At 34.9% G+C, this 22,528-nt stretch overlaps 1 long non-coding RNA gene and 1 pseudogene across 1 annotated transcript in view; both read left to right on the forward strand.

Moving 5' to 3' along the window:
- Nucleotides 1-11,785: 11,785 nt before the first annotated feature.
- LOC148874696 (serine carboxypeptidase-like 50) lies at nt 11,786-13,017 on the forward strand (annotated as a pseudogene).
- A 1,017-nt stretch (nt 13,018-14,034) lies between these two features.
- LOC148874697 (uncharacterized) overlaps nt 14,035-22,528 on the forward strand; it is a 33,707-nt gene continuing 25,213 nt past the window's right edge. The window contains exon 1 of the long non-coding RNA XR_016098160.1: nt 14,035-14,145. This is a non-coding gene — a long non-coding RNA (uncharacterized LOC148874697). The remainder of the gene's footprint in view (nt 14,146-22,528) is intronic.

Here is a 22,528-nt window from a genome sequence, read left to right on the forward strand (position 1 = left end):
CCATTTAATTTTATATAACTGGGTCATTAATGGGTTGGCAGAACCCAACCCGCCCAATTGCCACCACTAATGAGGACCTAAGGGGACGTTCAACAATGGCTGAAGTGGCTGAATAGCCTAAAATTGAATGATTTATTACTTTGTCTTCTTATTATCATTAGACCTTGCAATTGGGTTAGTGGGTTGGGTTCGGGTTGGGTCAAGACACTGGGTTGGCTTCGGGTCAGGTTGAATTTCGGGTTGGGTTATCAAATGCTAGACCCTAACCCTAAATGTTCAGGTTAGGGTTGACCCATGTCTCAATTCGGGTCATCCCAAAAAATAACTGAAATTTAAAAAAATAAAGAAAATTTATATGAAAATGTCAAATTTAAAGGAATTAACCTTAAAATTTCAAATATAAAATAAAAAAAATTGAACATTTAACAATTTAATAAAGAGTAAAGACCAAATAGAAAAAAATTAAAGAGTGGAAACTTCTAACAATGCATATATAGTCCCAATTAAACTTGACAATCGAGTCAACAGGTTGACCCATGACCCAACCCAGTTTTTTTTGAGGTGGATCAAGTCGGGTCATTTTCACATTCAGGTAGCTAAATATGAGACCCTAAGCTTATTTTTTCGGGTTGTATTGGGTCGGGTTTGCAGGTTGGTCTAATTATCATACGATTATTTACCCTTAAAGTATAAAAATTTACTTAGGGCCCCTTTTTTCTCTTTGAGAGAGGCAAAGTTGGTCAATGGGATTTTGGTTTTCATTGATTAAGATACCCATGTTATTTTCTCTGATTTACGTGGAATCTATGAAAATTTCATTTTCCTTAGGTTATTTAACAAAATTGTCCCTTTTAATATATTTCTTAGGAAACAGGAAACACTCCTTGAGGTAAGTGTATTTAAGTGTACTTGTAAGTGTGTACGTGCTTCACATGCGAAAATTTTTTATGATGGTGATGATTAGGAGTGCAACTCAAGTGGGTTTGGGTTAAGTTGAAGGTCAATCTGGACCCATTCCTAAAGGTGCAAACCTCGGGCTCAAACCTAGTCCAACTTGAGGTTAAGCTTAAGTTTACCAACCCAGGCCCAATCCAAGCTTAACCAAACACAACTCAAGTTGGGCTTGGGTTCGGGCTGGGCCAAGTTGGATTAGTTAAGTTTGGGTGGATTGGTCGGGTTTGAAATGATTTATGTACATATTTTTATGTATTCATCGTTTAATAGGCTTTATGACCCAATTTAAGAGTATAATTAATTAAAAATATGTACAAATTTTATTTACAAAAGTATGTTTACATACTTCATACATAGACTGATACACAATCATATGCATACATATACACGCACACGTGTGTATGTATGTATGTATGGAAGACATGGTTTGGATCAACCCACATACTAGATAAATAATTTTTAGAGGATTGTTTTGTCATTCTCAGGACTACCACATTGCAGATACGAGTTGGGTTAATCGCAAACCCTAAAATCAAATCTAATGTTTTGTCATTCTCATGATTGTCATGTGGTAGATATGGGTTAGGTCAACCCATGTACCTAAAAATCAATTTTAGAAAATTGTTTTGTCATTCCCATGACTACCACATGCAAGGGTGGATTCGAGTTGAGTCGAGCCGAAAGCTAGCTATTCGAGTTCGGCTCAAGTCAAAAGCTCGTAAGCTCAAGCTCGACTTGAGAACAATTAGTTATTATTATATATAAACTAATAAAAAATTAAGAATTATAATAATTAGTTATTATTATATATAAAAATAAAAATAATATATAATAAAAATATTATATATTATATAATATTTTTTATAATTTTAATATTATTATTATTATTATTATTATTATTATTATTATTATTATTATTATTATTATATGTATGTAGATATTCGAGCTGACTCGCGAGCCTCATGAGCCAAGATTTATTAGGCTTAAGCTCGGCTCGAAGCTCGGTTGAAATTGAGCTAAGCCGAGCTTGAGTAGCTTGTGAAGAGTTTGGCTCGTGACCACCCCTAACCACATGGTAGATATCAATAGGTTAAACCTGTATACTTAAAACACATAAATTTGCAGAAATTCAAAAAAGCTATAGAAAAATTATAGAAAACATAGAAAAATATAGAAATAAAAGGAAATTAAGAAACACAAACTAAGATAAATGATCAAACCAAACAATTGAAGGATGTTTGACAAATTGGCTTCAAAATGCATAAATGTCAAATGAGTTTTGCTCTTCAGTTTTGGTCTTGTGTTCAATATGATGTTTTTGTAAAATCATATATAAATTAGCAACTTTGTAATTGTAAACTAGAAACCTAGTTAAACTGAAATTTCTATTATGAAAAAAGTCTTTGGCTCTAACAACCCTTGAATATTGCATAAGAAGCCACTTTTGACCCTAAAGATTCGAAAGAGCTATTTTCTCCCTCAAGCTGTGGTGAAAAGAGCACAATAAATCCAAAAGTGATGATGTTAGAGACGTTATTGGCCATTTTGTTAGACAAAGAATAAAATAATAAGACTTGTTGATATGGCACTACTGAAATCAAAATAAATCTAAAAAGTTATAGGTGGGTGGCATTTAAAATTCCCACTTCTTTAGACATGAGCAATAGTAAAAACAAAATTAATTATTTTTATTTAACAATAATTAATATGAGCCCACTTTTTTTAATGTCTCTTTCTAGATAACCTAAGATAAACTCTGCTTCTTTGAGTTACAAATCCACACTCATCTTCTTCACTCTAGTCTTGTGACTACAATAATGCTAGATGATGGATGATAGTTAAGACAAAATTGGATACCCTTTTCTCTAGTGTCTCAAACATAGAGAGAGAGAGAGAGAGATGAGGCTCTCAGCAAGTGTTGTTTAGCAAATGGTAAAAACAAACGAAACCGGATCGACTCTATCCAATTTGGTCAGTTTACAAATGAGTTGGGTTGGCTTCGGTTTTATTCATTATAAAGTATTGGTTTGATTTTGGGTTTTGACTTTATAAACCAATTTTAAACCGAACCAACTACACCTATCATATGCTATGAAATAAGTGGTTTTGTTTATTTCTTTTGTCAATGTTTTCATACAATCAATAGCTCTTAGGCTTTATATATCTACCATCCTAGTGCTAGATTCCTAGGCTAGGTTCTGTACTTTCTCCTCAATCCCATAAATATAATGATAAAAAATACCATCTAATTGTTGAATTTGTTTGAATGAAACGAGACCTAAACTCTTGCCTAGTTTCTCTGTATAAAGTTAATAAATGATAATTAATGTAAATGATGACCTTTAATATTGCAATACAAAACAATACCACCATAAGATAACTTTTAACGGGTTAACTGAGTAATTTGAATGATATACAAAACTATGTCATAATTGGCTTTAATTTGCAAGTTATCTTTGGTCAGTACAAATGTCAACTCGATAGTATCAGTTTGGTTGGCACAATTAAGTGAAACCAAACCAAACTGGCCCTTGTACAACCTTACTCTCAATGCATGGACTTATAATTTTGGTTCATCAAATGATTGATAGTGATAAAACCTACAACAGTCTCCCAGCTTTTCTCATCAACAACTTTATTTCTCAAGCCAAGAAGCTAGGATGTCTATTAGCTGAAGCAATCTCAAATCATGTTTTTGTGAATAGAGTTTACAATATGATTGTCCATGACAGGGAGAATAAAGGGTTCTGTTCCCAATTTGGCACATAACTCCTTTTTTTTTTTTTGGCTCCAAGGGGTTACACAATGTGGGGTAGCCCATCCCCCCAAACACAAACCCCCCCTAACCCAGGTGTAGGTGGGATTCAATCCCAAATCTGCTATAACTCCTTGGTTAGAGAAGAGTATAAAATTTGAGTCTAGACTTCTTTCTTCTGAGAAGGATTGTGTTTTTTCCTAGTTTCTGGTGCAACTGTTCAAACATCGATCATAAAAAACACTTGAAATAGTTTTTCTTTTGTTATTAGTTATTTTCTAGATTTGTATTGAAAAAGCATTTCAAACATCCTATAGAAGTTTCTCTTATGTTCTTCACCATTAACAATTTTAGTTGTGTTTTATTCTTGTTCATTTTGAGGAGTGAGGACTAAAAGAGATAAGATTTTAAGGTAGGGGAAAAGAGGAACATTTAAATGTTAGATCTAACAATCCTTAATACATTGATTAATATGACATTTCACTACAAAAAAATGTGACATATGCCAATGGACATGAACCATCTGAGAAGGATTGTGTTTTTTTTCTAGTTTCTAGTGCAACTGTTCAAACATCGATCATAGAAAACACTTGAAATAGTTTTTCTTTAGTTATTAGTTATTGTCTAAATTTGTATTGAAAAAGCATTTCAAACATCCTATAGAAGTTTCTCTTATGTTCTTCATCATTAACAGTCTTAGTTGTGTTTTATTCTTATTCATTTTGAGGAGTGAGGACTAAAAGAAATAAGACTTTAAGGTAGGGGAAGAGAGGAACATTTAAATGTTGGATCTAACAGTCCTTAATACATTGATTAATATGACATTTCACTACAAAAATTGTGACATGTGCCAATGGACATGAACCATCTGAGAAGGATTGTGTTTTTTCCTAGTTTCTGGTGCAACTGTTCAAACATCGATCATAGAAAACACTTGAAATAGTTTTTCTTTAGTTATTAGTTATTTTCTAGATTTGTATTGAAAATGCATTTCAAACATCCTATAGAAGTTTCTCTTATGTTCTTCATCATTAACAGCCTTAGTTGTATTTTATTCTTGTTCATTTTGAGGAGTGAGGACTAAAAGAGATAAGATTTTACGGTAGGGGAAGAGAGGAACATTTAAATGTTGGATCTAACAGTCCTTAATACATTGATTAATATGACATTTCACTACAAAAAATGTGACATGTGCCAATGGGCATGAACCATTTGTATAGATAAAATATCCATCACGGTAGAGCAAGGCATGGGATTTATGGGTGTGAGTGTGGTGGTAAAGCTATGTATAGGGGTCTCCTTGAAGGACGAAGGAAGGGTAAGAGCAAAGGGTAGGTTAAAGGCTATGATTGGCTGAATGTTGTTCTCGTTATGAATCAGGCCTCTTTTTATAGGAAGAGAACCCAAGGTCCTAAAAGGAAGGAGCAAAAAGTATTTTATTCCAACTAGGAAAGGGAATCCTTGATTAGGTGTCAGTTGTAAGGGGACACCGCTAGGGTTTTGCCACATGTCTTATGAAATCCCTACAAGACGAGATTTCTTTTTGTCTAAGGATTCTCATAATGCATGTATGCTATTTCCTTTTGCAAGTCTCTTAAAATAATGTAGCACAGATGATGTTAATACTAATCTTACATGTTTTTTCTAATCTTACTGAGCGTTATGTCATGAGTGGTGTCAATAAATCACATATTTCTTTTTTTATCTCTGACCTATGATGGCTTTGAGCTCATCATAGGTTCACGATGGCTTTGATCTCATCGCGGGCTTGCAATGGCCTTGTGCTCATCACAGATCTCTGGTGACTTCGAATTCTTTTATGGTGCCCTATCTTTGGTTATATTATGGTTTGCCAAGATGAAACTAATTACCTCCATGATTTGGGGTTGTTGGAGTCACCGTCATAGTCTGATAGCTTTGTCATTCAAATGAACATAAAAAAAGGCGGGGATGCAAATGGTTAACACATATTGAAGAAAGAAATTTTATTAGATTAAATTTCTCAACACATCCTAACCATTAGGTAAGAAATTATTGTCAACTTTAAGTTGATTAGCATTAGTTGACATGTTCAAATTTCATTTCCCAGATTTTATTTTGACTTGAACATTGCCATATCAGTAGGCCTTATTATTTTATTATTTGTCTAACATAATTGTCAATGACATCTCTAATGTCATCACATTTGGGTTTAATATGGCCTTTTCAATATAGTTTGAAGACAAAAATGGCCCTTTTGAATCTTTAGGGTCAAAAGTGGCTTTTGACAAAGTTCAAAGGTTGCTAGAGCCAAAAATCTAATTTGAAAAATATGATTACACATCAGTTAATTGTAGAAGCCCTATTATTGTTTGAATACAAGAAATTAAGCATATACAAAGATGATAGGAGTCAGGTTTATTAAACAACAAATGCAATGAATATCAAAGATTGAGAATGATTCAAGTGATAGGGGAAATAATTGATGCCATCATGCCAAAGGGAGTAGAAGAAGAGTTAATAATAGTGTTGACTATTGAAAATTGCAACAATGGCACCTAACAACCTTTGAAGTTTGCTAGTTGCTTCAGTAGTAGGGTCGTTGGAAGGGTTAGAAATCAAACTAGACATGGTTGAACCAGACCTAGTGGCTAGCTGAATTTTTAAAATTTTTCTAACTTATTCCAAGAATCAATTTCTCAATGATTTTGAAATCAAAAACACAACTCCCAAATCTAAATTGGACCAAATTTGAAATCCAAATTAATTTCTGATCATACCTAATATGGAGTCCATAAACGCAACTCCCAATGTGGTGATTCACACTCAATGTCAAAACCAAATTAGCCTACCACTGAAGATGGTGTAACAATGAATTGAAGTCGACTCGGCAATGCAGTTTTTGCACTTCAAACCTCCAACCTTCTTGGGACTAATGCAATGGTGTAAGACTTTTTAGGATTGATGTTTTTATCCAAAAACTTAGTTAGGAACTAAAAGAAATAAGTCCCTACTAGGGCTGAAACAAACTATATCTTGGTTTGCCCATCCATCGCTTCCCTTATATAGAGCACTCTCCTAGTCCTGTTAGGAAATAAATTCAAATTAGATTGGACCAAGGTTTATCAATTCTATCTTATAAGAAGAATGGGTGCTCTATACCTATATCCATCACCCAAAATTTGCTCCATTATGACAACTTAAGTTATCATGTGCCTACTAAACTAATCATATTAATGGGTCTTATGGCCCATAATAGGCCATATAGGTTTGAACATTGTATGGTGTGGGACCTACAAGGGTTTGGCCCCACTTCTAGAAGAGGTTAAGCCAAACTCATTGCCCCCCACCCTAATCAGCTTGGCTTTAGTTGAGCCTAACATGTACATATAAATGATTATTGGATTTAACCACCTCATAAAGACCCAAGGATAATGAAATAATGAACTTATGTAAGATGAAGCCCATAAGGTAATCAACCCTGTAATGATTTATCACACCTAACCTCTCAACCCATAATCATCAAAACACTGTTTACAGGGAAGGACCTCTTTCTTGACTACAAAATGCAACATTACACTCTCTGCTTGGATGAATCCCTGGATTAAAACCTTTTACAAGTCTTTTCATAAAATATTAATATAACATATAAATACATTTGCAAATTAGATTTCAAAAGCAGCTGAAGTCCATAGTTGGTAGTTTAGGTTTTCATCAAAGAAAGTGTAAATCCTGATATTCACTTTGTCTGACAAAATGGTCGATCCTATCACCATGATCACCCACTCATTTGATTTGCTAAATTACCATAACATGCCTAGATATTTGATCCATGATGGATCTCACTGGTTGATTGGCCCACAATGGATCATCCATTATAGTCGGTTAACCCTTTACTAGCTATACCACATAACTCTACCCTTTTACAAGATCGTAGCTAGTTGAAATAATGCTAGTCACAATACAAGAGCAAGCTAACACTTGTATCTCCCACAAACTTCCTAAATATTGTTTTCAAGGTCAATACAAATATTGAACAATCTAAAGGAAAAAGAATGCCCATAATTTTCTTTAAATTTTTAAAAAAGTTGTAAGGCTTAAAAATATCAGAGAACTGGATCCCATTTCTGAATACTTAGTTCCTCTCCAAGTATACCCATTTTTGAATATTTGTTTCCCCTACTCCTAAAAAGACAAAATAAAATGACAAAATTTAAATCACGAATAGTGGATATGTGCAACACAAGATAGGAGGTGGTTGGTTTCATGAAGATATGCAACTTGGTAATGCATGAATATGGCCATAATGGGTCTTTTTATATGGATGCTTGTATGTCTTGGGTATAATCTTGATTGTGAATTTAGTAGTAGATCATGGAGTTGTGTCTGGTGATGGTGACATTAGGTATTGACCAAGTGTTTGAGGAATATGAACTTTCATTGTTGGGTACAATGGATCTAATATGAAGGTTATGAATTGGGGATATGTATGTTGTTGTGTAAATATATATAACCCCAAAAGGGGGTGAATTGGGTTTTTGTTTTGATTTTTGAAATTATTTTTCACAAATCTACGGTCTAGTTAACGAGAATGTTCACACATAATACAATGTTGTAGATTAATAAGAACTGTGATGAATGAATATGATATCAACTATCAAAAATATCAGTAACTCACTAAAGAATATTGCATAAAATAATTAAGAGCTAAATCTCAACTACAATTACATGATTTAATTAGATGAACTAAGAATAGAGAGGAGGGAGTAAGAGGCGCAAACAAATTTATAGAGGTTCAGCTTTCCCAGCCTATGTCCTCTCCTCAAGGAACCCCTTGACAATTCAATCCACTAATTCAAGTGAAATGTCCACAAGCTAATTAATCTAATGCTAGACACACCTCATAAAATCTCTAGCTAGTTAACCCGTTGCTAGCTATACCACATTACTCTGCCCTCTTACAAGAACAATCCAACACTTGTATCTCCCACAAACCTCCTGAATATTGTTTTCAAGCTCAATATAAAAATTCCAAAGGATTAGACTTTCAAATATAACTAAAAAATATTTAAAACTAAGCAAGAACAAGGGCTCAATAGATTTAAATTTTTCTTTTTCCCAAATGTTTCCCTTTTCTTTTCCTTTTCAAATTTCAAATTGATTTTCCATGTTTGGCACTCCCCTTGTGTTTTATAGAGAAGACCTATAGAAAACCATTTAAATAATGGTCCTAGTATTAAATGCTTCTTGGCCACTTGTTTAGAATGTTTAATTTGACTTCATATGGTAAAAAATAGGGCATCACCTTGGGGCGAATTCCAAGGGATGTTCATTAGTAGATCGGGAATGTATTATTGTAGCCTGGGGTCATTCATGGTTGATTGGGGGATGTTTCTTGACCTGTAGAAATTTATTGATTTATCACAATTTCTGCCAAATCATTTTAAATCAAAACTATAGTAGTTCTAACCATTTTCAATGGTTAACATGGTCCATAAAATCTTCCTTAGGTGCAATATAACCAAATTTGAACCCTTGTCGCAAGAAAATAATCTAAATACATGATGATGACTCTAAAACTATGGTAAGGAAATGTAAACTCCTTTATGCACTTTGCTTGATCCAACTGAAGACATTTGACTTATTTTAGTCGAATGAGTAGTATCCATCGTTCTTCTATTACAAGACAATAGATTAAAAACATTAGCCACACTTGAAATTCACAAAGAAAAGAAAAGTTATGGAACTTAATATTAGAATAGGTGATAACATGTTTTTTATATTAGAAAATCAAGAATATGTATATGGCTTCAGATTTGAAAATGGAAAAAATACTCATTTGTAGCGGGGATTATGTTTTCTATTTTTCTATTTTAGGCATCAAATTGGTTAAAAAGTAAATCAAATCTAAATATAGCACTAATTTTGTTCAAAGTATTTATACATTAGATCATTTTGGTGTACCAAATATGCTCATTTTGCAAAGCTTAAGACACTTTATAGAAACTTAATGAAGAAACAACCTATAACTCTATATCAATAGTCTTATGTAATGAAAATTTTGTTATGAAAATTAATTCATAACTTAACAATTTACATCCTAGATTTGGAGGCCGACAAAAAAAGGAAAAGGAGAAAACAAGAAAAACTACTCGCCAAAGTCCTTTGGTTTCTCTTCTATTAAAGAAGAATGCAAGTATGTCCATTTCAAATGGTTTCAATCTATTCTAATTGTTATTGTAGGAACAATTTGATCTAAATCCACTCTTTTATCAATCTCTCTACCATATCTCATTCTAAGATCAATAAATAATGTAAGATGACACTTTTTTATGAGTAGAAAAATATTTTAACATATCACTTTCATGTCTTTTATATATTCCAAATAAAAAGTTTCAATTCTTTCTCTTATGTATCCAATTATATATTACATTTGCTACGGTTTGATGATATTTCATTTACGATAATAGTTTCCTTGTCCATATGTATTCACTTTCTTCATGAGATAATTAATTAATTCATTAAATTTCTATTGCATTTGAGCATAAATAAGGTAAACATCAATGTTGACAAATCTTTAATACACTTTTAGTAAAATTTAAAATTAAAATGACATCCAATGTTTTGAAACATATACTAGATGCTCATTGTTAGAGGCTAACTCAGCATAGACTGCATCAATTTTCAACTACTAATTAAATCACTACATTTATAAAAAAAATAAAAATAAAAAGATATATAACAAAAAAGATATGTAAAAAGCTAATGGTTCAAATAGTACCTAACCACTCATCGCAAGAATTAATGAAGGAAAAATGTAATAGTTGAGAATGTCCCTAATTATAATGGCAATTGGAAAGATTACAGGTGCCTTTGAACCAAAGGTCTACATAATTGAAGATAAACTAGAAAATAGTTTGTCAAATACCTTATATAAGAATTTTTTAATCCATTATATATTCTACAATTTCTTGATATGGTACATTACTCAAAAGAAAAAAATAACAAGAACCAAAGGAAAGAGAATGTAATATAGGGTGAATATCTACTATTCAATGGTTTCCCTTTTAGGGGGCGTTCTTTTTTTGGATTTTGAGAGGGGAGAAAGTTGGTTAATGGGATTTTGGTTCCCATTGACCAAGAATCTCATGTTCATTTTTCAGATTAATGTGGTGGGGACATGGCAAAGTTCATTTTCCTTAGTATCATTTACCTAGGTAAGTGATACCCATCTCCTAGATGGATAAATAACTTTCCCACCTAGGAAGAAAGTTGTTAACACTTGAGTGGGACAAAAATGGCCCTTTTAATAGTGGATTTTTATGACTAAAATGGTCAATACCTTATTTACCTGAGAAATAAAAGAACATGGGTAAATGCACTTACCCGGATAAGTGTTTCCTAGGAAAAACATACCCAGGTAATTGCATTTACCCAGGTAAATAACTTACCGAAAAGCAAACGGGGCCTTAGAGGTTTCGATTAAAATAATTCCACTAAGAAATTATTAAATGTAATTACTTGGACACAAAAAATGTGTTACAACTCTAAAATTACATTCAAAATTAGGTTCTTGAAAAAAGGATAAGTGGGTTTTTGACACATTCAATCTTCTAGGTATGACACATTAAATTGGGGTCTTGGCCCTCAACATGGCTAATGTAAGGTTTATGTATTGAGTATTTTAGAAATGCTATTTTATTATTTCATTAGACAACCTTTTAGAAAATACAACAAACCCAATTTTGGATCAGGCATTTTACAATACTACTCTAACTTGTGCTGGAAAAAAAAGTAGGATAAACAATAAGTTGGTATGTATCGATGTGAGCAAGTTAAAACACTTTGACACTAAAAGACAGACTCTATGATCCTAGGATAAGATTTTGCATCATATTTCATTTTTATTGTTTATCTTTTTGGGGACATGCAACAATGTCTATTTCATAATTATAATATCTAAAAATGTCTATCTAAATATAATTTATCTTATAAAAGCATTTCGGCTAATAATAACTACCAATCTCCTACATGCATGTGTAGGTGCCATTCTACCAAGAATACAACCTATCTCATTGACCTAAGTAGCACATACAAATGGAATTTAATCCCAACTTCAGCACCAGGCTCTTGTGCTTCATCCTCTTTTTTCTTTTTCTGCATTTCTTTGGCTAGCGCCTTTGTCTTCCCAAAAGAAGCTCTTCTCACCAAAAGTGGCTACCTTCTAATCAGCTAGAAGTATAGTTTTGGCATGTACTATGCATTTTATAAAGTGCAAAGGTGCTTGGAAACCTTTATGATATCAGCCCTTGGATTGGATTTTGAACACCTAAGCGAAGTGGACTTCTTGCAATTTAATTCAAGTATGAAACCAAATCCCAGTGCTTGGAATTGTAAGTTTGGCATACTTTTCCTTGATAATCCAATTGAGGCTGGTTATAGTATTGCTTCAACACTTGAAGAAATACCAAGGGATATGGATACTATTGTCAACCATCTTTTTGTTGCACTCAATGCATTTATGTCCTTTAACCCATTATTTAATCCTTGCCCAATTTATATCACTGATGAGAGCTATGCTAGAAAGTGCATCCTCACAATTGGGTTTTTTATTCTTCAACAAAATTTTCTTGTATCTACCTCCCACAAATTGAATTTAAAGGGAATTGCAATTAGTAATGGGTGAACTGTCCCTATTACCCAATCGGCTATAATTCCCACAACTACATATTTCTTAAGTTTAATTAATGGAAAAATAAGGTCAAACTTGAGGCACTTCAAGTTAAGACTACAACACTTGCCAAAAAGGGAAAATGGAGACAAGAAGCTAAGGTCGATAAGGATTTCATGCACTAATTGTAGGAAATGATAGGTTTAGTTACACTTTTTGATATCATGAGGAAGAATCACTAATTAACTGAATGGGCTAGTGAATTTCTTGTTGAAGAAGATGTAATGACGACTTTGGGTAAAAAAGTTTGATTCGAAAAACATGCAACAATGGCATAAGTGAAGCTTTGAGAGATGATCATATGAAGAGTGCAAGATCTATGATGGAGGAATTAGTAAATAAGAGTAAGGTATTGCTATGCCAAGGGCAATTTGATTTAAAAGCTGGGGTGGTTGACAACAAAGTATGGATCAATCAATTCAAATGGGATGGCATATAGAAATTCCTAATGGCTAGGAGAAAGATTTGAAATGTAAATGGATCACTTAAGATTTATATTTAGTAATGGATGAGCTTGACTCATGTTGTTGTTTTAGATTCTGGGCACATGGTCCCCACTGATCAACTTGTGAGTGCTCAAGAAATGAATGAAGATTAGGAATTGGAGTATGGTATTTCCGCAGATTAGAAATTGGCATAATGAAGTCCAAATTTAGAGGATTCCAATTGAATTCTAGTCATGTATTTGTATGCAAGTTGTACTACATGAAGAGATATTTTGTAATACTCCTATCATTAAAGCACTATATTTTGTACATCTTGTGTGTAGTTGTTTTGGCTTGCAACATCTCCTCTATAACCCGGTTATGTAAGTTTTACAATTTTTAGTGCTTTAATAATATCAAAAACAAAAAGAAGAAACTTAAAGAAGAAATGTTTAGATAGGCACGGGCATGACAAAGAATTATTTGTGTTGTATATTGGATAGACATTGTACCATATACCGATTTTTCATTGTAGCATGTAATGGTTTTATAGTTCCATGATTCATGAGTTAAGATGATTGAATTGCTGCAGTTTTTGAGATGGTTGTAACTTAGGAATGGTATCTAGTGTTTGGAATCCAAGTTGCTTATAATTCAACTTTATCACCTCGGATAGTCATAATTGTTATTTTTGTTCATTTTTAGTAATAACAGAGATAAATTATGTAAATATACCCTATGGTTATGTTAAATACTTTAGTATAAATTGAGGTTTATTTGGATAATATGTCAAAACATTCTACTATTAAGATTGGTTGAACAAGCTAAAAGAAAAAGAATGCCTATAATTATTCTTTAAAATTTCAAAACAATTCTAAGTCTTAAAAACTTTAGAGAACTAGATCACATTTTTGAATATCCGGTTCCTCTCCAAGTATCCCATTTTTTGAATATTCGGTTCCCCTACCTCTAAAAGGAGAAAAAAGAAATGATAACATTTAAATGATGAATAGTGGATATGTGTAGTACGGGAAATGTTGGGTGTGGGTCCAACACATATGGAGGGGCCCACCCCACCTTCATTTGCTCCCAAAAGAAAAGGGATCCGAATAGTGGTAAAGTGGTTACCACATTTTCCGTTTTTTTTTTTTTGAGTGGCATCAAACTAGTAACCACCAAACAGAGAAGAACAAAAAAGAAAGAAAAAAAATACAAAAAAAAAAAAAAAAATTCTGGTTCTTTGAGTTTTGTGAAGAAGAGGAAAAAGCTGGCTCTTGTTCCATTCAAGATCAAGTTCTGAGGTGCCTTTCAAGCCCGTTCTTGATGATATTAAGTGTTGGAGTTTAGAATCCCACTCCAGTTCAGATTTGGTGTTTCTTCTTCTTTTTCTCTACTTCTCAATTCAGATTTACAGTAATTTGGTGAGATCTAAATTTATGTTTGTGTTGTGTCCATCTTGCATTTGGTGATGTTAATGCTATTCTTGTGAGCCAAGGTTTATTTCCTTGATGTTTGTAAGCCTTTAGTTGTAATTAGAGAAGACTATTGTACCCATTAATTTCTGAATTAGTGGAAGACTTTTATGGATTTTTCCGGTGTGCTATTGTGTGGTGATTGTTATCTGTTTTTCTATTACTTGGCTGAATTGTTTACTTGTTATTATTGTTGTTGACAAACCCATTTTTGACACACAAATTTGGTGGAAAGGTTCTTGCTGTCCTGGGATTGGTTTGACATTCATTTCTACTACTATAGTGTAACTTACCCAACAGGATAAGAGGTGATTAGTTTCATGAAGATATGCAACCTGGTAATACCTGAATATGGCCATAATGGGTCTTTTTATATGGATATTTGTATGTCTTGGGTATGATCTTGATTGTGAATTTAGTAGTAGAGAATGAAGTTGTGTATGGTGATGGTGACATTAGTTATTGACCAAGTGTTTGAAGAATATGGACTTTTCATTGTGGACATGTATAAAGGTTATGGATTGGGGATATGTATGCTGTTGTGTAAATATATATAACCCCATATGGGGTGAATTAGGTTTTTGTTTTGATTTTTGGAGTTATTTTTCACAAATATATGGTTTAGTTAATGAGAATGTTCACGCATAGTACAATGTTGTAGACAAATAAGAATTATGGTAAATGAATATGATTTTAATTTCAAAAATAGTAGTAACTCACTAAACAATATTGCATAAAATAATTAAGAGCTAAATCCCAACTACAAGTATATGATTTAATGAGATGAACTAAGAATAGAGAGGAGTGAGTAAGAGGTGTAAACAGATTTATAGAGGTTTAGCTTTCCTAGCCTACGTCCCCTCCTCAAGGAAACCCCTTGACAATTCAATCCACTAATTCAAGTAAAATGTACACAAGCTAATTGATCTAGTACAAGACACACCTTATAAAACCCCTACCCGGTACTAGCTATTCCACACAACTACGCCCTCTTACATGAACCATGCTAGTTGATATAGTGCTAGTCACACCGCAAGAGCAATTTGACACTTGTATCTCCCACAAACCTCTCGAATATTGTTTTCAAGCTCAGCACAAAAATTCCAAGGGTTTGGGCTTTCAAATATAGCTCAAAAATATTTAGAACTAAGCAGGAACAAGGGCTTAATAAATTTAAAATTTTCTTTTTCCCAAATGTTTCCCTTTTCTTTTCCTTTTCAAATTTCAAATTGATTTTCCCTTTGTGGACATCCCAATGAATTTGGGGTTCCACTTTTATGACAACATAAGGACTAGCATAAGAGAGTGATGGGCCTCCCTTGCTAGTAATAATACAAAATATGATTCCAAAACCGACATTAGGCAAGATTCTAGGCAATCAAGGGAGGGGGGAGGGGGGGAGGTGTTAGGCACCCCTTGCCCTTTTTTATCTTGTGAATGCCAATGTTAGTGCAAGCTAATTTATTGTCCAAGAACCTTCCCCAAAATTTGAAGGCCTTACCATTAGAAAAATGGTTCCTCCTTTGTCTCGTACCTCTCTTCTTCCTCCTTTTTGGTGTGGGAATCCCTTAAAGGAGCAAAGGGATGAGTGAATACACATCCATCCCCTCATTATCCAAGGCTTCCCACCTTTCTACCTAAGGGGAAGAGGGGTTAGAGCATGGGAAGCACATACCCTCTAGATTATCCTTCTAATTAGGATCATGCATCCACCAAATTAAAACAAAACAAGCACAACCCAAACAAGAAACTAATAATGAAAGACTAAAATAAATTTTTAGACATCTTGAGTGCAAGCAAAGGAATGAAAATAAAGCAATCAAACTAAACTTTGTTCCATTAAACTAAAATGGCTCTCATTCCCACTATCAGTAGAATTGACTTCATGTGATAAAAGTAAAAAATAAATAGATAAATAACGCGACCACATCCTGTAGGTGCGGTGGTAAGGCGATGGAGGTTGGTCAAGTATTCAAAGGTCCAGAGAGGATGACAAGGAAGAGAGAATACGAGGCCGAATATTGGTTGTGGAGGACGGTGGGAGAAGAGCATAGGAGGGAGTGTGAGAGAAAGGGACAGAGTGAGAAAGACCTCTGAGAAGCCCAAGGTCAGGGTTACTTGGTGTTCTCTCAAGGGAGAGAGTTATTCCCCTTCTTATAGAGAGGACCCCAAGGTTATAAGGAGAAAGATCTAAAAGGAGACATTTCTTATTAGAAAAGTGGATCTTTATGTCATCTATTAAGGGAGCACCATTGAGCTTTTTCCACATGCCATAGAAGTTGGACAAGTCTCTTGGGCTCTCTCTCTCCCTCTCACACTCCTTCCTACACTTTTCTCTCACCATCTTCCACAACCAATTATTGGCCTTGTATTCTCTCTTCCTTGCTGTCCTCTCTGGACCTTCGGAGACTTGACCAACCTCCATCGCCTTACCACCGCACCTACACATTCCTTCGGCCAAAGTCTCCCTATGCATTGTTAAAAAAAAATAGTCCAAGATTCAACATTAAGAAGATAACACACTCTTTACTAAACTTTGTCCTAGCTTTCTTTCATCGGCATCAAACTAAGTAAGCATAAAAAACTTAAAAAGAACAAAATAATAATAATAATAATAATAATAATAATAATAATAATAATAATAATAACAACAACAAAAGAACAGAAGCATGAACTGAAATGCATTCAACCTAGATATTCTCTTTGAAACATACATGGAGAAGGGAGAATAAACCACTAAGTTGCTTAGAGAGTTTGCACTTGCATACCTCTATCTACGGCTTTCCTTCCAAGCTATTAAGATGGTTATGAAGAAGATGTTGATCGCTAGATAGGTAGAAGACGCCTTTGAAGGGATGGGTGATCCATCATATGGATGGCCGAACCATGCACGGAGGTTGGGTGAAATTTCAAAATTTTCTTTCACCCTTCGGGGAATCCTATTCCCAATTTTAGAAAAAATGCATTTTTCAAGGATCGTTCTCGAAACAAATTAGACCAAATCTGAAACCAAGATTAGGGAGATGAATACTTGATACAAAATCCATGCAAAAAACTCCTCCCAACATAGGTGTTCATGCCCAAAGAGGGTACCAAATCCTTTATCCACTGAAGATGACACAACTTAGGGTGAGGTAAGACAACAAGGGAATTCTTCAACAAGAATTATGTAGGGATGTGAGCACAACTTTAAGATTGTTTCTTCGACCAAGAAACAATATCAAGATCCAATCTTGATCACTCCAAGAGGTGGAGATCGAACAGGGTAGGGCGGCAAGAACAGAGAGAGAAAGAACTGAATGTAGAAAAGTTAATCAAACAGTGTGGGCTTTTATAGTTCACCCTCCTCATTTTATATAAATTTAAAGAGTTAATCTCCTAATCTGATTAGGAGTTTCTTGATCCAAATCTTTATTTGTATCTAGACTCCTTGAGTGATAAGGCTTATCCCTCATTTTATCTGCAGATTAGGATCAACTTCTCCTAATCCAATTAGGAGTTTCCTAATCCAAATCTTTATTTGGATTTGGACTCTTTAAGTGGATAAGAGTTATCTTCTTATCCTTATCTACTGATTCATACCTAGATTCGCCCCTTATTTAATTAATCAAATTAACCCAATTCAAAATGGGCTTTAGGCCCATTAAGCTTTTAAGCTCACTTTCTTTAATACTGGCTAGCTTGGCTCTCTTTGTATGGCGTGGGATCCTATCATTGATCTCCACATAAGCCACATGGGTTTAGCCTAGCCTCTATTACAAGGCTTGGCCAAATTCATTGCTGAACACAGTGAACCCCTAAGTCCATCAGTATGGGCTATTAATGGGCCAAACACTTACACTAAATAGTCATTGGGTCCAACCATCTTATTAAGGCCCAAGGATTGTGGGCAGATGTGAGATTAGCCCATCAGGTAAAAGCCCTAAATGGTCTTACACTTAACCTCTCAGCCCATAATGATCAAACACTAGCCGACAAGAGAGTACCTCTCCCTCGGTTGCAAGGTATGGTGTTGCACTCTCTGCTCATATGGATCCCGAGAATTAAAACCTTTTTGCAAACATTTTGTGAAACCATAATATATATGTATATCTCTATATAAATATATTTTGCAAAAACAAATCTTAATAAATTTGAAATCAACTACCTACAATTTAGGTTTCAATCAGAGAGAGTGTATTCCCCGATCATTCACTTTGTCCGACAAAGGGGCTGATCCTGTCATTATGATCACCCACTCAGGTGAATTCTTGGACTGCCCCAACATACCCAGGTTTTGACCCCCTCTAAAGATTTCACTGATTGGCATATCAAAGATAGCCCAATCCGACACCTAGTGCAGTACCATAATCGAGTCTAGGGGTCAGATGTAACTTTCCAATTTTTTCCATTTATCTCCAAGGTCCAGGGCATAACTGGAAAATGGTTCATTTTAGAGTTTCAAGTAAACCCACACTACATATGCTTCAGGTCTCACCTTGACAGTTGAGACAAGCCACCCCAACCCACTTGGCAGCATATTAGTGTTAATCTTAGCAAGATAAACCTCCCCAAGTGTATCCAACGATTGTGAATATTCTAAATTAACACGAGTCTCAATAGTGTCCAGTTTAAGGGTATTATACAAAAACACACCATATAACTTGAATTCAATATGTACTTTTATTCATTTACAATAAATATCATAATGTACATCAAACTGATTGGAGCTAAGAGCATACACTGTCTAACAACTCCCACTTGCACTTAGGTCCAATCGAGTACAAGCCAGAGTCTCATACTTTCCACGTGTTTCTAAAACACTTATTGTGTCAGTGGCTTAGTCAATGGGTCTGCTATATTCTCCGCTGATGCTACCTTTTGAATCTGGATGTCCCCTCTACCAACAATCTCTCGTAGTATGTGGTACTTCCTCTTGATGTGCTTCGACTTTTAGTAGGCTCGTAGCTCCTTAGCTTGAGCAATGACTATAGTGTTGTCACAAAATAGTAGAATGGGTGATGTGCTGGATGGAACAACTCCTAATTCTTGAATGAACTTCTTCATCCAAACATCTTCCTTGGTAGCTTCACTTACGGCAATATACTCAACCTTGGTTACAGAATCTGTTGTGGACCATTGTTTATTGCTCTTCCAGCTAACTACACAGGACCTCATCATGAAGATGTATCCAGATGTAGACTTTTATCATCTGGGTCTGACTAGAAGTCGGCATCGGTATACCCTAGGATCTGTAGTGAACCACCATCAAATACCAGACAAAAACTCTTTTGTCCTTCCAAGGTATTTGAGTATGTTCTTCATAGCTGTCCAGTGCTCTTGTCCTGGGTTAGACTGGTATCTACTTACCATACTCATGGCCTGAGCAATGTCTGGCCGAGTGCACAACATGGTATACATGATGCTCCCTACTGCCGAGGCATAGGGAACCTCTCTCATGCCCTCAATCTCCTTGGGAGTCTTGGGAGACATACCCTTGAAGAGAGTGACTCTGTGCCTGAAAAGAACATTTTCTTTCTTGGAGTTCTTCATGTTGTATCTCTTGACAATTTTGTCAATGTAAATAGATTGGGATAATCCTATTATCCTCTTCGATCTATCTCTATAGAGTTGAAGACCCAAGATATAAGAGGTTTCTCCAAGATCTTTCATGGAGAATTGTTGTGAAAGCCATACCTTCACCGTAGTTAACATTCTACATCATTCCCAGTGAGTAAAATGTCATCTACATACAAAACCAAGACTGTAACGTTATCTTCCACTGTCTTCCTATAAACACATGGCTCATCTGGATTCTACTCAAAGTCAAACTATTTAACAGTAGAGTAAAACTAGATGTTCCAGCTCCTAGAAGATTGCTTAAGTCCATACATGGATCGACTGAGTTTACATAGCATGTGTTCCTAATCCGCAATAATGAAACATTGTGGTTGCTACATATAAATATCTTCAATAAGATCTCCATTCAGGAATGCGGTTTTGATATCCATTTGCCAAATCTCGTAGTCATAGTGTGTTGCTACAGATAATAGGATCCTTATGGATTTAAGCATGGCCATGGGGAAAAAGGTTTCCTCATAATTGATTCCCTCTTTCTGAGTGTACCCTTTCTCCACAAGACAAGCTTTGTAGGTCTCAACCTTACCACCGGGGCCCTTCTTCCTCTTATAGATCCATTTGCAACCAATTGCTTTTACCCCAAGGGGTGGATCTACGATAGTCCAAACTCTATTGGTTTCCATTGAGTCCATCTCAACTCTCATGACATCTACCCACTTTAAGGAATCTATGTCCAACATAGCTTCTGTATAAGTCACAGAATCTTTCTCACTATTCATGGCTTCCATCAAGTAACTTTCTTGATCATAGCCGTAACAAACTGGAAACCTAGATACCCGGGTAGACCTTCTAGGTTGCTTGTTATCTGAAGCCTGTAGGACATCTTCCACTACCCCTGAGCTCTTCTCATCAAGAACAACTTCCTGATGATGATTGTTTAGAATGTAATCTTCTTCCAAAAAATGGGCATTTCAACTGCAAAACACATTTTGCTCTTTTGGGTCATAGAATAAATATCTTATAGAGCTTTTGAGGTAGCCTACATATAGGCAACAACTGGTATTGGATTCCAATTTGTCTACACTAATCTTTTTAATGCGTGTTAGACAACCCCAAATCTTTAAGTGTCTTACACTTAGTTTCTTACTACTTCGTAACTCATATGGAGTCTTAGAAACAGATTTGGTTGGAACCCTGTTCAGTATGTATATTGTAGTATCTAATGCGTACCCCCAACAGGATGTAGGTAGTTTCGAGTGTACGAGAAGTGATCGGACCATATCCAATATAGTCCGGTTCCTCCTCTCTAACATACTGTTTAATTGTGGTGTAGCAAGAGGAGCTAACTGTTAAACAATCCTATTGTCATTTAAGTAGGCTTTGAATTCATTGGAAAGATATTCACCTCCTCGATCTAATCGTAGGGCTTCAATCTGTCTCCCCAACTATTTCTCGACCTCATGCCTAAATTGCTTGAACATTTCAAAGGATTCAAACTTATGTCTCATTAGGTACACATAATCATATCGTGAATGATCATCGGTAAATGATATAAAATAAGCGTGTCGGTTATGTGTCCTAACATTCAGGAGACCACATACATCAATATCTATTAGGTCAAGCATGTCTATAGATCTTTTAGGCTTTCCCGTTAATGGTCGTTTCGTCATCTTACCCTGAAGGCAAGGTTCACAGGTTGGAGGATTTTCTACAGTTAGAAAATCGAAAGGACCATCCTTTACCAACCTTGTGATATGATCTATGTTAATGTGGCCAAGTCGGTAAAGCCACAGGCACGTGGGATTAACTGTTTCACGTATTCTTTTCTCGGGGATTATTTCCGACATAGTTTTGGTTAAGTTGGTTTCTAGAAAAGGATGGAGAACATAGAGACCATTCTCAAGTTCTCCATAAGTGAGTAATTTGTTATTCCATATAATAGTAATCACATTACTGAATAAAATATAATAACCATCCATGAACAATTTTGAAACAGAAATCAAAATTTTTCTCAAATTTGGCACATAAAGACAATCTTTAAGAGTTACAATTCCTTTTTTGAAATGTAAATCTATAATTCCTATAGCTGTAGTTGCAACTGTTGTAGAAGTCCCCAAGTAGACCATAACTTCTTCATCACTCAGCTTTCAGCTTATCCTGAAACCCTGCAATGTATTATTACATGCATGAGTAGAAGCCCTAGAGTTAATACACTAGGAAGTAGAAGTGACCAACAAATTTGTCTTTATGACAAAAGATTCAAAATTACCTTGTTTCTTGGTCTCTAGGTATTGAGGACAATTCCTCTTCCAGTGGCCGGTTTGTTTGCAAAAGTGACAGGCATCCGATGTCTTGTCCTTCTTTTGCCTTTTAGGCTTGCTACCCTTCTCCTGAGGCTTCATTTTTGCCTTTCGCTTTTTCTTGCCCTAATTGCCACCTTCAACAAGCATGGTTATCGACTTATCCTTCTTTATGAATTATTTAGCCCTCTACAATATATTGTTGAGTTCCTAACGGATAACATTTAGCTTATTCATTTTGTAGTTCATGATGAACTGATTGAAGGAGAGAAGCAGGGAATTTAGGTCGACATCAATTTTATTGTCATGATCAAGCCCTGAATTGAGAGCCTCTAGTTCATTAATATAATCCA

Source organism: Nelumbo lutea, chromosome 1, assembly GCF_056320005.1.
Source record: "Nelumbo lutea isolate HS-2025 chromosome 1, American lotus-T2T, whole genome shotgun sequence".
Classification (NCBI taxonomy): domain Eukaryota; kingdom Viridiplantae; phylum Streptophyta; class Magnoliopsida; order Proteales; family Nelumbonaceae; genus Nelumbo; species Nelumbo lutea.